Here is a 17576-nt window from a genome sequence, read left to right as displayed (position 1 = left end):
GCAGGTATCAATCTAGTAAATCTCCTTTGAACTGCCTCCAATGCATCATGTAAATGATGATTCCACTTGAAAGGAAATGAAAAACTAGCAGTCACCAATATAAGGTAACACTATTAAATACAAGGTGAAATTCAGGAGAATCTTCTTTACCTAGAGAATGGTTAGAATTTGGGATTTACTATCACAGTTGAGGCAAATAACATTGATGCATTTAAGGGGAAGCTAGATAAATAAATGAGAAAGGAATAGGACAGCATGCTTGATATGGCTAGATGCAGTAGAGTGAGAAGAGGTTTGGGTGAGGCATAAACATCAGTATGGACCAATTAGAGCACATAGCAGAAGATTCTATGTCATCAACAGTTTGTTTGTCTTAACCTTATTTTTAACTTTAATAAACAAAATATGTGAACTTAATTTTACCAGGCCAGTTATGTGTGAAAACTGTTGCTGCACAGGACACGAAATGTAGCTACAAATATTGAACCTTATAGCAGTAATACCTGCAAAAGTAAGAAGTCATCTAAGGACGGTATATTTTAGTGTGAATCACCAAAAAAATACTTATTACATTTTTGTTAAGGCGATTAATCTTTGATACAAGGAAGACACTTGTAGTAGAAGAAAGGTTGGTTTTATTGACCATCTTCAGTTCTGGAGTTCAACAATATGCCGTTTGAGATGTGAATTTTGATACTGTACACTTTGCTGGCAAAATATTTGCCAGTTTAATGGCGTTCTCTGTTATTAATGTGTAAATCGTCCAGCAATTTGTGGTGAGGAAGACATACGCCAGCAGTTGTGAATTGCCACAGATTACTGGATGGTTTGCACTGCTCCACCAGTAGCTCAGCAAAAACAGTAGCTCACCGATATCTTCTCCATGAGGTCAAAGAAATTGTTGCATTTGTGTATTAATTGCTTATTAAACTCACTATAGAAAGTTAGGGCTTGCACTTAACAACATAAGGACCCATGTAATGACCAGTGAATCTTGCAGGTGCTAGGTGCTAAATCATTCCTAAAGACTTAGCACATTTTAATTTTAGATTCCTGATATTTTTCCTACTTTTCTGTTTCTTTTCCTGTCAGAAAGATATAATAATGTTATTGGAATTTATTGTAAAATAGTGGTTTTTGTGTCTATGGGCAGAATCTTCGGCTCGGCAGGTGGGGCATTTAGATTTTCAGTTCAGCAGGCGCGCATCCCAGTCAGCTGCAAGCCCGCCAAACTGTCAAAGGCCTGTTAAAAAGCAATGAAGGCAATCAGCTGAGCTGCCCACCCAACCTTAAGGTTGGCAGACAGCGACGAGCCCCGGAGGCCTTCGCGTTTTTCGTGGAACCTCATCCACAGGCGGGATGAGGCTTCATGAACGATTTAAAATTTTCAGAAAATTTTTTATTAAAATTAATGCACATGCCCCAGCTCATGTGACAGTTCCATTTGAGGGGGCATGTCATTAAAAAATTTTCAACACTTCATTAAACTGTTTAAACTTAAAACTAATCTCCCTGAGGCATCCTCTGTGCCTCAGGGAGATTTCTGTGCTCTTTCGCACGCTCCCAACTCAGGCAACGCCCCCCCCAGCCCCCCGCCTGCACAGGGAGCGCTCAGCGCTTCCAGGCGTGTGTCACGCTGGGCGGACTTTAATTGGCTCGCCCATGTAAAATGGCAGTGCCCAGCCAATTGGGGGCACCGATCGGCTGCATGCCCACCCCCGCACAGCCGCCCCCCCACCGATGGGGAAATATTTTTCCCCATAAGTGTGTGTGCGTGTGTGCGTGTGTGTCTTAAATTGGATTAAAGGCAGCTGGTCTGAAGGCTTTGATGTATTAAAAGATGAGCTAGGTTTGAAATGTTAAGTAGGTAAACATGGAGGAAGTTTAAAATGTAAAGGGTAACAGAACATTTCCATTTTCAAATAAACCACACTAGGTTGTTTTCAAAGGAGGGGTAAAATCTGTCACCTAGTGAAGTTCAGAAACAGTGGGCGGAATTTTTGGCTCGTTGGGCGGGCTTGCGCCCGAACCGACCGAGTGTAAAATGACACGCTGTGACGTCGGGCAAGTGTCCCAACATCATCGTGCACTTGCGCAATATTACGGTTGGCGGGCGCGTGTGGGAGTTGGCAGCGCTCCCGCAGACAATTAAGCGGCCTATTAAGGCCCTTAAACAATTCCCTAATTGCTGGGAATTTTTCACTGCCTGTCCAACCGTTCGGTTGGCGGGCAGGCTAAAAACCCAAGTGGCTTTCGCATTTTTGGTGAAACCTCATCCACAGGTGGGGTGAGGTTTTGACCAGTGATTAAAAAAAAATACAAACTTTTTTGCACTCATATTTTACATGTCCCTGCTCATGTGAAGAGTCACATGAGGGAACATGTTTTCGTTATTTTAAAATTCTTTATTTTTATTGATAAAAATCTTCAGCTCCCTGAGACAGCTCTGTGCCTCATGGAGCTTTTACTGCGCGCACCCATGAACTTCAGCGCTCGCGCTCCTGCCGCCCCCACTCCAGCAGTGCTGCAGCGCGTGTTTCACGCTGACTGGTTGTCAATTGACCAGCCGGTGTGAAATTGCGGTCGGGGTCGGATTGCGGGCAGAGGTCCGTTTCGCGGCTGCTCCCGCTCGCCCTGCCCGACAACCGGAAAATCCTGGCCAATGTGTTTATTTTTCCCAAAGATTATTGGTAAACTTGGTGCTATGAGAGATTTTTGTTATTAGAAAGGTAAAGTCCAAAGACATAGTGAAACAATGGGAATTTGCATTCAAAGGGGAAAATACAGATAAAGGAGCGAAGGCTGTGTGTAAGGGTAGGCATTTTAAGATCTAACATGTGAAAAGCCTTCTGCCTCTACACCTCAAGCTGCTGTCCATGACAGAAAACTCACTTTGAATTGGATTTTTAAAAAAATTCATTTATTGGATGTGGGCTTCGCTGGCTGGGCCAGCATTTATTGCCCACCCCTAATTCCTTGAGAAGGTGATGGTGAACTGCCTTCTTGAACCGCTGCAGTCCATGTGGTGTAGGTACACCCACAGCGCTGTTAGGAAGGGAGTTCCAGGATTTTGACCCAGCGACAGTACAGGAACGGTGATATATTTCCAAATCAGAGTGGTGGGTGGCTTGGAAGGGAACTTCCAGGTGGTAGTGTTCCCATCTATCTGCTGACCTTGTTCAGGGTATCATGTTTCTTTGCCTGGGTCTTTTAAAATCTGTGTTTTACTGTTGCCTTAATGAAAGTGTAACTGGGAGTTAGATTAATTTGGGGATTTAAAAGTTATCATAGTAGCAATTTGTATATCTACATGTTTTTAAAATCATTTCTTCTATTAATAAAAGTTTAATTTAGTTTTGTAAGAAACCTATAAGACTTGGTGGCCTTATTCTTACTGAATTCAAGGCACGCACTTGAAATTTGTACAAATTCCAAAACAAGCCGTGGCAGTCATTTCAAGTTTCCCTCTGGGATTTGAGCAGCTCAGCGTTTACCACCGGCTGTGCCATAACATTCCCTTGTGCCTTAATTCAATCTTTCTTACTGTTTCTGCTCTAACTTGACTCTAATTCACCATATCCCCTTTTCCATTGTCTCTATTTCTTTCTGTACCCTTAATCATCAGTGGTTCACTAAGGCCCCAGATGACCTGTTGCCCTCGCCTCCCCGTTATCAATTTGCACTTCCAATAATTTGCAACGCAAAAAATTTTCAATCTGAAGGGTGAGGAAAATAATTTGAGGCGCCCCACTGCAGTAAAACCCCTGCATCAATTTATTTTAGTTAAGTCATGATGCACATGGTTAATATGACCAATTTCAAGTCTAGCATCAAATGTTTGAGAACTTGCAGGTAAGTGATATCACTGCCAAAACTGAATTTGCTGTTCATATCTGAGCCATCCATTTATAACTGAGGAGAAGCAGATGTTTTACCTTTTGGCACAAGTTTTGTTCAGAGGAATGTGCTCGAAGATGACTGTAAGCGAGCTATGTTATTGTAGTGATCCATTAGTACAATAGATGAACGGTTTACATTTTTGTACACTGGAAAATGGTGTTTTGTTCACTGTGTTTTCTTCTCAAATGGTTTGCTTCACTCGAAGACTTTCGCTGTTAACCTTGCACGCTGTCCAAATGTTGGCTTCACAGTGCTAACTGATGGCAAACCTCGAGGTGGAGGAATGTCTTAATAAAATAAATAACATTTTTTGTAGATGGGTATCCGAATCAGAAATAGCACATTAATCACCTCTAGAAAGTCTATTCCAATAATGATCCAAGCTACCTTTGCTCTGACTGCACTATTGCCAGTAAGTGTCTGTTTTCATATTGCATAAAGTAAAAGTTCGGCTGCAGTGAGTCATGGCCTATAACATCATTTCAGGGTCTGATGAGTTTCATGAACCATTCAGATTCTGCTTTTGTGGTTAATGACATCAGTAGGGTCCCTCAATTGTTTTGTTAGTTAGAATAAGTTAGTTGTTTTTCCATAACATTGATCATGGAGATAAAGTAAAAAAAATGTATGTTTCCCTCTTTTACTCACTCTGACCTTCTGCTTGCTTTGCAAGCTTTATTTGTTTATGTTGCAGTTAATCTATCTTTGTCTTTTTATGCTTGTGCTCATTCTTTCAACTTTCATGTATTTTATTATCTCAGTATCTCTCTGTATCATTTCCTCATCCTTTCTCTTCCTTTCTTGTACAAAAATATGGGCCTGAATTTTACCTGTGGCGGGCACGGCTGATCGGCTGGTCCGGAAGCGGCCGGGAAACGGACCGCTGGCTGCAATCAACCACTATTTCATGCTGGCTGGCCAATTAATGACCAGCCAGCTTGAAATGCGCGCTGAAATGCTCAGTGCTACCGGGGTGGGGAAGGGTGGAGGGTGGGTGATGACATCACCACGGGCATGGGTGAGCGCTGTGAGAAAACTCCCTGAAGGCAGACAGCTGCCTCAGGGAGCTGCAGACCTGAAAATCATCAAATAAAGGTTTCAAAAGCTGAAAAAAAATGTCCATGCATCCCAATCAATCACCTGAAAGTACAGCTGATAAAAATGCTGTCCACAGATATTGATTTTTATTTTATTTCATAATTGAAATTTCATCCCACCCTTGGATGAGGTTTAATGAAAAATGTAAAGTCCGCCTGGCCAATTCGCCCGTCCGCCAACCGTAAAGTTGGACAGGCCACAAAAAAATCGGAGACAGTTGCTCCGTTAATGGGGCTTCCTTGCCCCCTTAATTATTGGTGGCCGCTTCTGACTTTTGCACGTGCTTGCCAAGTGAAATATTGCGCAAGTGCACGATGACTTCGGGACGCTCGCCCGACGACTTCTCACACGATTTTCGGGTGGGCGCGCGCCCGCCCGCCTGACGTAAAATTCAGCCCATGGGGTTGCTCCCTTTTAAGTTAATTTGTGTGGAGACTTGGGGTATTCAGAGTAGCAAGAAAGCAGCAAGAGGACAGAAAGAGTGTGTTTTGGGGAAGCTTGCTATGGATAGACTCTATCTGACAACTGAGGTCACTTATTGAGGCATCTCAGGAACTGGCGGAAACATGGTCAGGTTCTTGTTTTCTTTGTGACTTTTCTAATTTGATTAGCCTGACAAAACAATGTAACTGATGCTGATTAATTCACAGTGAAATGTATCCTGTTTGAAAATGGCGCAACCCACGCCCAACAAAGTGGAGCTGGTTTCAACTGGGTGGATAGGTATTTAAATCAACCAGTTGACATACCCACTGATTATCCGGTTATCTTCAAATTTTACCTGCTCCCCTGTGCAGGTGACAAAGGTGCACCCCTGTAGCTGACCAGGGCTTTTTAAAGTATGTAGATTAGGGCTTAAAGATGTCATTGGGCCTTACTGGCAATTTAAACCCTTGATGTGAGCATGGAACCTGTTGAAGCTTTCCTACTAGGTAAATGAAAGCGTAAAGAGGATTGAAAGCAAAAGAGGCCATTCAGGGTACGTTTTTAACTTTCCTTTTGTGAAGCCCAGGATGCTCTGCTCCTTCTGGGCCTCACAGCAAATGTTTAGACCGCCCAGCCCTGTCCCCTGCAAATCTCCCCACCTCTTCCGCATCCCTCCACCCACCGCCCCTCCTCCTAAAACTCTGAGGGAAACCCCACATTTGCATGCCCATGTCAGAAGGCCAAGGCCTTCCCAAATTTTCGCAAACTGACAGGCGCTTTCTTCGCACCCACCAGCCAGAGGATTGGGGCGGGGTAGGGGGAGTCAATAGAAGGCAAGTTAAAGTGTCCCAGTGGTTAAGATCGCCTGAGCTTCTATCTGTCACTGGAATTAATCTAACTGAGATAAGTGATTTCTTGCAGTTAAAATCTCAGGTCACCATTCCCCAATTGGTTTTTAAATGATGCAGACATTTCCATATTCTGTCAGATTTTTCTACATCTATTTCAGGTGCGCTTTCCATTTGACATTAAAATATTTAAATAATTTCAAGCTCACATGTCCTCTCATCAAACTCTTAAGTTTGTGACTATATTTAGGATATCAGACCCCTGTTATATAAATAAATAAAGAACTGCATTTCTACAGGCCTCAAAGTGCTTTACAGCAAATTAAGTACTTCTGAAGCGTAATCACTTTTCATAATATAGGGAATGTGGCCATCAACTTGGCACACAGGAGGGCCCTGCAACAGCAATGAAACACTGGCCAGATAATTTGGTAGTTTCTCTTTATTACATTGACAAACAAATCAATTATTTTCCACCAGTAATTCACTTTTTGAAGTGACTCTTATGTGGAGAAATGTACCAGCTAATGCTTGACACAGCAATGAGATCAGTATTCTGCTGAGTGTGTTTGAAGAGGCGACTGTTTGCTTGGGCACAAAGGAAACCCTATATATAGTGTCCTGAGATTTTTAATATCCACCCGAGTCACCAAAATGGGCAGGTATGATTTTGGTTTCATGTCTCAGCAGTCTCTTACTATTGTACTGGGAAATCAGCCTTGATTATAAATTCAGCTCTGGGCTCAGGCTTTCTAATCCAGATGCAAGAGTTGTACCAACTCTGTCAAGTTGACATTTTGTCATCAGTTATGATTGGTTGTCATAATACCTTAGCTTCACTGTAATCTCAATTTCCGACTCATGTCTAAATATAATAGAGTCACTTTGTGGCTGTAAGCCCTTTTGTTTGTGATTTGCGTATGAAAATGAAAGCTTTTACTATTTTTACAATGGAGAAATGTTGAAAATGTACCCCTTTCTTCTTTAGGACTTTTTCCTTTCTAATACATGAGCGTGTGCAAGATCAAATCGACTTTCTGTGACAAGTGGAATAATGTGCTCACATTATGACAGAATTTCTTATGTCAATAGGCAGTAGAGCTGCAAATTACCTGTCACTTGTGGTTAGGCAAGACATAAACTGAAGAATTATTCTATGCTTGTCATGTAACCCGTATATAATAGCTAACACTTCATGTATTTTTGTGCTACGAGCAGTAGGTTGCCTGCAAAAATAAGTCAAGGTTCCTGTATTGTATATAAATGTGGTTTTATTTAGAGGACCTTGGTTCTACGTTTACTGTTATAAATGTGAAATGTGGCAAGTGTTTAAATTAGTTTAATTGACGTTGTAATTTTGCTTATCTTAATTTGTCATTTGTGGTGTAAACGAAAAATGTATTCTTTGAGTAATATTTGAAATTTTGACTAAAAAGTATAAGATTGCTAATCACCAATAATTTAAAAGCAATCTCAGACAGATCAGGTTTATTTTTTGTTTGTAATTGATAAATATGTAACATTATTTGAAGTGTTCTGCTTCAGACTTTTCATCATATTTTTAGAATTTTTTTGACCTTTGTGATGTATTAACAGCAAACTATAAATCTGCAGTGAAACATCTTTACTATGCCTTACCAAAAGTTTAAAAGCAAGTAAGTTGTTTAGTTTTCTGTCTGAGAATGTTTTAAATAGGCTGCAACCTGATTGCTTGTTTGAGTTAGAGTAGATTGAAGCTATAGATGAGATTAACTTTATGGATTTAAAGGCTCCATTCCATTTTGCGGAGCGGAGATAAGCAGGAGGAGTGCTGTACCAGTGAATTTCAAATATTATTTTTGGAAGTAAGCTTTGTAGGCATTGAACAAAATCCAGAATTAATTTTTATATACTGAGCACAGACAGAAAGCAAAGCAGTTTATATTAAACAAAGACTAAAAGCTATAAAAACATTTTAGATTTTGGACAAAGAGCAAGCTACTTTTAAACTGCACAGTAGTTGTTTTCACTCAGACTTGTGGAAAAGTTATAATAGGGGGAAAATTCTCACATAACTCTGAAAATTGTAGATAGTATTGGAAGATTTTATTTTAAACAGTCATTGGTATAAAGTAAAAGTCAATATAATGCGATAATTTTTAAATTGGTTGCCTCTCAAGAAATGAGAGAGGTTGTTGAGGACTGATTTTAAATTTCAGGTTAGATTTAAGTGCTCTCCTTGCTCAGTCCTGTTATGTTCCATAAATTCTTGACATTTAACTGTGCCAATATAATTTGCTGAATGATGTCAGTTTTCAGCTGAGCTGTTGGGGAAAGCACCTTACCCTACAGTGCAAAAACAGGAAAAGCTGTCGGCCAGTCAGCATCTGTGCAGAAATGGTGTGGAAATTAAGCGTTTTTTGGCTGCACAGGCGGATCTGCTGCAATTCTGTTAACATTATGCTAAAATAACCTATACCTGAACTGGTGGTAGTCATGAAAGTTGGAAAAAATCTGTCAGGATAGGCGTGTGTATGCTAAAACATTACACAGGTCATATGTTGTACTTAAGGCAGAAAGTAGTATGAAACATTCTTCATCTCAGTAATGCAGGGAACAGATTAATTTCTGCTATTACTCAGCATCTAGCAGAATACATATCAGATCAGCATATTGTATTCTACAAGCCATAGTGTTATTTAAGAACATAAGAACATAAGAAATAGGAGCAGGAGTAAGCCATTCGTCCCCTCAAGCCTGCCCCACCATTCAATAAGATCATGGCTGATCTGCCCCAGGCCTCAATTCCTCTTTCATGCCAGCTCCTCATAGCCCTCAGCTCCCCGATATTTCAAAAATCTATTTACCTCCCCTTTAAATACTTTCAGTGTTCTAGCCTCTCAACTCTCTGGGGTAGCGAATTCCAGACATTCATAATGAGAGAAGAAATTCCTTTGCATCTCAATTTTAAATGAATGTCCCTTTATTCTGTAACTATGTCCCCTAGTTCAGATTCCCCCACTAGTGGAAACACCTTCTCAACATCTACCCTGTCAAGCTCCCTCAGAATCTTGTACATTTCAATTAGATCACCCCTCATTCTTCTAAACTCTAATGAATAAAGGTCTAACCTGTTTAGATGTTCTTGATAAGTCAATCCCTTCATCCCAGGAATCAGCCTAATGAATCTCTTTTGAACTACCTCCAATGCCAATATATTTTTTCTTAAATACAGGGACCAAAACTGTATACAACACTCCAAGCACGGCCTCATCAACACTCTGTAGAGTTGTAACAAGACTTCCCTATTTTTAACCTCCAACCCCCTAGCAATATGCTAAAATTCTATTTACCTTCTTAATTACTTGCTGCACCTGCATGCTAACTTTTTGTGTTTCAGGCACAAGAACACCCAGATCCCTCGGTGCTGCATTTTTTTGGAGTCTCTCTCCAATTATTTAAATAATAGTCTGCCTTTTGATTCTTCCTACCAAAGTGCATGACCTCACACTTTTCCTACATTAACCTCCATCTGCCAAGCTTTTGCCAACTCACTCACCCTATCTATATCCCTTTGGAGATTCCTTATGTCCTCATTACAGCATGCTCTCCCACCTATTTTTGTATCGTCAGCAAATTTGGCTATATTTTCCTGCCTCCTTCTCCAAGTTATTAATATAGATAGTAAATAATTGAGGCCCTAGGGCTGATCCTTGTGGCACTCCACTAGTTACGTCTTTCCAACCTGAAAAAGACCCATTAATCCCGACTCTCTGTCTTCTGTGTGTTAACCAATCCTCAATCCATGCTAATACATTACCCCCAATACTGTGAGCTCCTATCTTGTGTAATAACCTTTTATGTGGTACCTTATGAAATGCCTTCTGGAAATCCAAATACACTACATCCACCGGTTCCCCTCTATCAACTCTGCTTGTTGTATCCTCAAAGAACTCTAGCAAATTTGTCGAATATGATTTCCCTTTCACAAACCAGGTTGACTCGTTTGATCGCATTAAGCTTTTCTAAATGTCCTGCTATTTCTTCCTTAATAATGGACTCGAGCATTTTCCCAACGACAGATGTTGGGCTGACTGGCCTATAATTTCCTGCTTTTTGTCTCCCTCCCTTCTTGAACAGGGGCATCATAATAGCAGTTTTACAATCCGCTGGGACCCTCCCAGAATCCAGTGAGTTCTGGAATATTTCAACCAATGCCTCCACTATCTCTGCAGCCACTTCCTTTAAAACCTTTGGTTCGGGCCATCAGGTCCTGGCGACTTGCCTGTCTTTTAGTTTGTCAACAGCTTTGTGCCTCCCATTAGCTCCTTGTTTATCTGATATCTTTGGGATGTTTATAGTGTTGTCCACCATGAAGACCGATGCAAAACATTGGTTTAAATTATCTGTCATTTCCCTGTTCCCAGTTATCAATTCTCCAGCCGCATCCTCCAAGTGTCTCCCGCTCACTTTAGCCACTCTTTTTATATACCCATAGAAGTTCTTGCTGTTTGTTTTTATATTTCTTGCTAATTTACTTTCATGATAAACTTTCTCCCTCTTTATTAGCTTTTTAGTCATCCATTGTTGGCTCCTAAACCAGCTATTTTTATAGCCCATAAGGGTGTCTTGGTCCTCTATCAAGGTCACAGTAAATATGGACTGCTTTTTGCAGCTGACAGTTAAAATAAACACACATTTGACTTCAGTGCTCTTGATACTGACTTAAAAATTCCTACCAGTTCTATAACTGGCTGGTGAATGAGTGAGTTCTGAGCTGTATATGCATCTTTGCCTTGGAAAGGGCAGAGAGGGAATTTGCTAGAACGGTACCAGGGATAAGGAACTTCAGTTTGTGGAAAGACTCGAGAAGCTGGGATGGCTTTCCTTTGAACATAGCAGGTTCAAGGAAGATTTGATGGAGGTGTTCAAAATTGTGTTAGGGCTTTGACAGTGTAAATGAGAAGAAACTGGCTAGAGAATGTTACAGTTACAATTATGAGGTTTATAAGGTTATTATGTTTTATGACTGTATCTTTTGGTTTATAAGACAATTATATTTTGGGTCTATAGCTTCAAACTTGGGGTAAATGAAGGGGGTTATGTGACTTCTTCTGGAGTCTGCCTAACCGTAATGATATGAGTGTTAGTGAAATCAGGATTTCCTTACTGATTTTGAATCCACAGGTGAGCTGGGTACGCTGGGGTTTGCTAAAGTTTAAAAGAGCAAGGTTTCACTGTAACTTTTGCTGTATCATTGAGAAGTTAAAAATGGCTATGTTAATTGCTGAAGCTTTCCTTGAAAGAGGGAACTTGCCTTTGAGTGCTTTCCAGTAGTTAACAAAGGTTAATTTGAAAGCAGTGGCAGAAAAGTTGCAAATAGAATTAAACGTAGGTGCTATAAAAGCAATAATAGCTGAGGTATTGGCTCAACAGAGTCACAGAATGACAGAATTTTAAGAGCACAAAAGGAGGCCATTCAGCCCATTGTGTCTGCATCAGCTCTCTGAATGAGCAGTTTACTTAGTGCCATTCTCCTGCCTTCTCCCCAATTCCCTGCACATTGTTTCTTTTCAAAAAACTGTCCAATCCCCCTTTGAATGCCTCAATTCAAACTGCCTCCACCACGCAATCAGGCAGTGCATTAACCACTCACTGCGTGAAAATGTTTTTTTCCTCATATCGCTTTTGCTTCTTTTGAAAATTACCTTAAATCTGTACCATCTTGTTCTTGATCCTTTCATGGGTGGGAACAGTTTCTCCCTATCTACTCTGTCCAGCTCCCTCATGATTTTGCATACCTCTATCAAATCTCCTCTCAGCCACTTTTTCACCAAAGAGAATAGTCCCAACTTCTCCAATATATTTTCATAACCGAAGTTCCTCATCCCTGGAACCATTCTTGTGAATCTTTTCTGAACTCTCTCCAATGCCTTTACATCTTTCTAAAAGTGCAGCGCCCAGAACTGGACGCAATACTTCAGCTGAGACCGAACTTTTATTGAATACAAGTTCAACATAACCTCCTTGCTCTTGTACTCTTATGCCCCTATTAATAAAGTCTAGGATATTGTATGCTTTATTAACTGCGCTCACAACCTGTCCTCCCACCTTCAATGACTTATGTACATATACACCCAGGTGCCTCTGCTCCTGCATCTCCTTTAGAGTTGTACCTTTTGTTTTATATTGTCTCTCCATTGTTGTTCTTACCAAATGAATCACTTGATATTTCTCCGCATTGAACTTCATCTGCCACCTGTTTTCCCATTCCACCAACTTGTCTATGCCTTTTTGAAGCTCTATACGATCCTCCTCAGAGTTCGCAATGCTTCCAAGTTTTGTATTATCTGCAAATTTTGAAATTGTGCCCTGTACACCAAAGTGCAAGTCAGTATATATATCAGGAAAAGCAAGGGTCCCAACACTAACTCCTGGGGAACTCCACTACAAAACTTTCTCCAGCCTGAAAGACATCCATGGACCACTACTCTTTGTTTCCTGTCACTTAGCCAATTTTGTGTCTATGTTGCTACTGTCTGTTTTATTCCATGAGCCATAACTTTGCTTACAAGTCTGTTGTGTGGTATTGTATAAAATGCCTTTTGGAAGTCCATCTAAACCACATCAACAGCATTGCCTTCATCAACCCTCGATGTCACCTCTTCTAAAGTTAGTTAAACACAATTTTTCCTTAAGAAATACATGCTGGCTTTCCTGAATTAACCCAGATTTGTCCATGTGACCATTAATTTTGTCCTTAATTATTGTTCTAGAAGCTACCCGTACAGGTCTGTTGAGCTTACCTTTACAACTTTTCTTTGAACAAGGGTGTAACATTTACAATTCTCCGGTCCTCCGGGACCACCCCGAGTCTAAGGAAGATTGAAAAATTATGGCCATTGCCTCCACAATTTCCACACTCAAAATTCCCTCAGCATTTGAACCTTGAGGAAGAAAAAGGTAATCCAGATAAAACGCAGGTTAAGTTTGGTTTGGTGTGACCTGCAGCCATCTGAGGAGTAGAGAGCAACAGATAGAAGCTGCTAGGCTTCCACCTTAAGCAGAGAAAATGCTATTATTCACCATGCAGAACAAGCATGGGAGCTCACACACAGATTGAAGACTGAGTTCGTGAGGATTTAAAGAAAGCTGCAAGGTTTGCCCACCTTGGAGCTAGAGGAAAGCATCTTTTATTTATTCATGGGCCTAGGGCATCGCTGGTTAGGCCAGCATTTATTGCCCATCCCTAATTGCCCTTTAGAAGGTGGTGGTTGGTAACTGCTTTCTTAAACCGCTGCAGTCCATCTACACCGGAAACCTCACAGTGAAAGGCAGTTCTGGGATTAGAAGTTACCCGGCTTAGAAAGTAAAAAGGAAACAAGTTATCAGGAGTTGGGAGCAATTTTAGATTAGCTCTTGGAGGATGAAATGCCAATGAAGGGACAGTTTAACGTATAACTGTAGTAGGAGATTTTCAGTCGTGCTAAAAATTAAATGGAGAATCTCTTTTTTGTAGTTTAAACTATAAGTTGCTGAAAAAGCACAAATTGCAGTGCTATGGGGAAGAACAGGGGAGTGGGACGTAGCTTTCAAAGAGTTGACAAAGGCACAATGTGTCAAATGGCCTCCTTTTCATATTGTACCTTTCAAATGGGATTGCATATATCCTGTAAAAGGTAGGTTTTGCAGGGCTATGGAGAAGAGCAGGTAGTGGGACTATTGGATAACTCTACAAAAGGCATGATGGGCTGAATGGCCTCCTCCTCTGTTGTCTGATTTTTTTGAATGCAACACAGGCAAAGGGTGATAGATGATGGCAGATTACCTTGAGGAGGGGTGAGGGACAGCTCCCTGGAGGCTGCTCTGATTATGTTAACAAGTTTTTTTTTGCAGAGAATAAAGGGGTACAGTGAAGGACCCAGTTTAGGCCACTCATAAGGAACACCTTCATTTCTTACATGTAACAAGGCAGATGAGCTGAGTATTCACGTTTTCCCATCTTGTACTCTGTATTACTTCATTACTTTTAATTTGATGTAGCAGCTGTGAACAGAATAACTGAATATGTATGACTTTTGATGTGTTGTACTGGTATAAGTTGTATTGCTTGAGTTGAGGTTCACATAAGACTTTTATTTTTTCCTGTGAAGCACGTAACATACTTTGCCACTGCTATTAAACAGAGAGAAATAAAAATCACAAAAGGTTCAAGGGAGCTGTGGCTTTTTACAGTGATGTAAGATAGCTTAATAATTTAAAGCAATATCACATATGCTAATAAGGTGGCACATCTTGCTGGAAATTTTTTTTGTTGCATTCATGGGTTGTGGGTGTCGCTGGCTGGGCCAGCATTTATTGCCCATCCTAATGGCCCTTGGTGAGCTGGCTTCTTGAACCTCTGCAGTCCATGTGGTGTTGGTACACCCACAGTGTTGTTAGGGAGGAAGTTCCAGCATTTTGATCCAGCGACAGTGAAGGAACGGCAATATAGTTCCAAGGCAGAATGGTTTGTGGCTTCCAGGTGGTGATGTTCCCATCTGTCTGCTGCCCTTGTCCTTCCAGAAGGTAGCGGTCAAGGGTTTGGAAGGTGCTATTGATGGAGCCTGTTGAGTTGCATCTTGTAGGTGGTACACACTGCTGCAACTGCGTTGGTGGTGGAAGGAGTGAATGTTTGTGAATGGGGTGCAAATCAAGTAGGTTGCTTTGTCCTGGATGATGTTGAGCGTCTTCAGCGTTGTTGGTGCTGCATTCATCCAGGCAAGTGGAGAGTATTCCATCACATTCCTGACTAGTGCCTTGTAGATGATGGACAGGCTTTGGGGAGCCAGGAGTTCCTCACCGCAGGATTCCTAGCCTCTGACCTGCTCTTGTAGCCACAGTATTTAGATGGCTAGTCCAGTTCAGTTTCTGGTCAATGGTAACACCCAGGATGTTGATGATGGGGGATTCGGTGATGGTAATGCCATTGAATGTCAAGGGGTGATGGTTAGATTCGCTCTTGTTAGAGATGGTCATTGCCTGGCACTTGTGGTGCGAATGTTACTTGCCACTTGTCAGTCCAAGCCTGGATATTGTCCAGGTCTTGCTGCATTTGTACATGGACTGCTTCAGTTTCTGAGGAATTGTCAATGGTGCTGAACATTGTGCAATCATCAGCAAACATCCCCACTTCTGACCTTATGATGGAGGTAAGGTCATTGATCAAGTCCTAGGTTGGGCCTAGGACACTCCCCTGAGGAACTCCTGCAGTGATGTCTTGGAACCGAGATGATTGACCTCCAACAACCACAGCCAGAAGCATTGAATGGACAATCCATCTCAGCCTCAACCTGATATCCCCATTGTCACAGATGCCAGTCTCAGCTAATTCGATTCTTTTCACATGATATAAAGAAATGACAGATGACATTGGATACAGCAAAGGCTATAGGCCCTCCGCCTTTTTAGGTAGCCCCTCAGGATCATGGATGGCTTACTTCCACTCAAGGTTGGACTTATCAGCCATCTCATAATCCATCAAAGTGCAATCTGCAGACTCTGCCATCAGCGGGACAGGTGGTACTTAAAGGACCAGGTAGATGAGCTGTTTGGACGTTTGTATGCTCTTTCAGATGCCTCAACTTCCCATCTGTGTGTTACCGATGAAATCTATCGATGTGTTCCATGACTCCTGAAATGAACCTTCTCCATTTTGGTCAGGCCAGGGATTCCCATGAGTCAGTAGGAATGTTTGACACCTTCAGGGATACCTTGAGGACATCCCTAACACCTCATAGGCCCTAACAACTTCCTGGCTGTAGTATTGAAGACTTGTGCTCCAGAACTAGCCACGCCCTTAGCCAAACTGCTCCAGTACAGCTACAAGTCTGGCATCTACCTGACAATAATGGAAATTGCCCAGGCATGTCCACTTTGAACAGGAACAATTCGAACTGCCCAATCAGTGCCAATGATCAGCAAAGTGACGTAAGGTGTTGTCGACAGTGCTATGAAACAGCACTGATTCAGCAAAAGCCTGTGCAACAATGCCCACTTTGGATTCTGCCAGGGCCTCTCAGCCCCAGGCAGCTATGGTCCAAACATGGACAAAAGACCTGAATTCCAGAGATGTGGTGAGGGTGACTGCTTTTGACATTAAGGCACCATCTGATTGAGTGTGGTACCAAGGAATCCTAGCAAAATTTAAGTCAACTGGAATTGGGAAAAATTCTCCATTAGTTGGAGTTATCCACATCTACAAGGCACAAGTCACAGAATCACAGAATTGTTATGGTGTGGAAGGAGGCCATTCAGCCCATCGTGTCTGCACGTGCTCTCTGAGCATCTTAACTTAGTGCCAATCTCCCGCCTTTTTCCCAAAACCCTGCACATTGTTTCTAGTTAGATAATCATCCAATGCCCTCTTGAATACCTTAGTTGAACCTGCCTCCACCACACTTCCAGGCAGTGCATTCCAAACCCTAACTCTTTTTAAAAATATTTATTCGTTCATGGGATGTGGGCATCGCTGTCTAGACCAGCATTTATTGCCCATCAATAATTGCTCTTGTTCAGAGGGCATTTAAGAGTCAACCATATTGCTGTGGGTCTGGAGTCACATGTAGGCCAGACCAGGTAAGGACAGCAGATTATCTTCCTAAGGGGCATTAGTGAACCAGATGGGTTTTTATGACAATTGATAATGGTTTCATGGTCATTAGACTTTTAATTCCAGATTTTTATTGGATTTAAATTTCACCATCTGCCTTGGTGGGATTTGAACCCAGGTATCCAGAGGATTGCCCTTGGTCTCTGGAATACTAGCCCAGTGACAAAACCACTATGCCACCACATTCCTACTCGCTGTGTGAAAAAGTTTTTTCTCACCTCGCATTTGCTTCTTTTGCAACACACTTTAAAACTGTTACCTCTGGTTCTCAATCTGTTTATGAGCGGGAACAGTTTCTCCCTATCTACTCTGTCCAGACTCCTCATGATTTTGAAAACTTCTATCAAGTCTCCCCTAAGCCTTCTCCTCTCCAAGGAAAACAGTCCCAATCTCTCCAGTCTTTCCTCATAACTGAAGTGTCTCATCCCTGGAGCCATTCTTATAAACCTCTTCTGCACTCTCTCCAATGCATTGACATGCTTCCTATTGTGTGGCACCCAGAACTGTACATAATACTCCAGCTGAGGTCTAGCCAGTATCTTATATAAGTTCATAATAACCTCCCTGCTCTTGTATCCAATGCCCCTATTTATGAAGCCTAGAATACTCTGTGCTTTAGAAACAGCTCTCTCTACCTGTCCTGTCACCCTTAACGACTTATGTACATATAACCC

General features: G+C 41.6%; 1 protein-coding gene across 3 annotated transcripts in view; it reads left to right on the top strand.

Moving 5' to 3' along the window:
* Positions 1-17576, top strand: part of vps13b (vacuolar protein sorting 13 homolog B) — a 1109808-nt gene that overhangs the window by 683317 nt on the left and 408915 nt on the right. The gene's annotated exons all lie outside the window — the stretch shown is intronic.

The sequence above is a fragment of the Cetorhinus maximus genome, chromosome 4 (assembly GCF_964194155.1).
Source record: "Cetorhinus maximus chromosome 4, sCetMax3.hap1.1, whole genome shotgun sequence".
Classification (NCBI taxonomy): Eukaryota; Metazoa; Chordata; class Chondrichthyes; order Lamniformes; family Cetorhinidae; genus Cetorhinus; species Cetorhinus maximus.
This window is presented reverse-complemented; position numbering and strand designations above follow the sequence as displayed.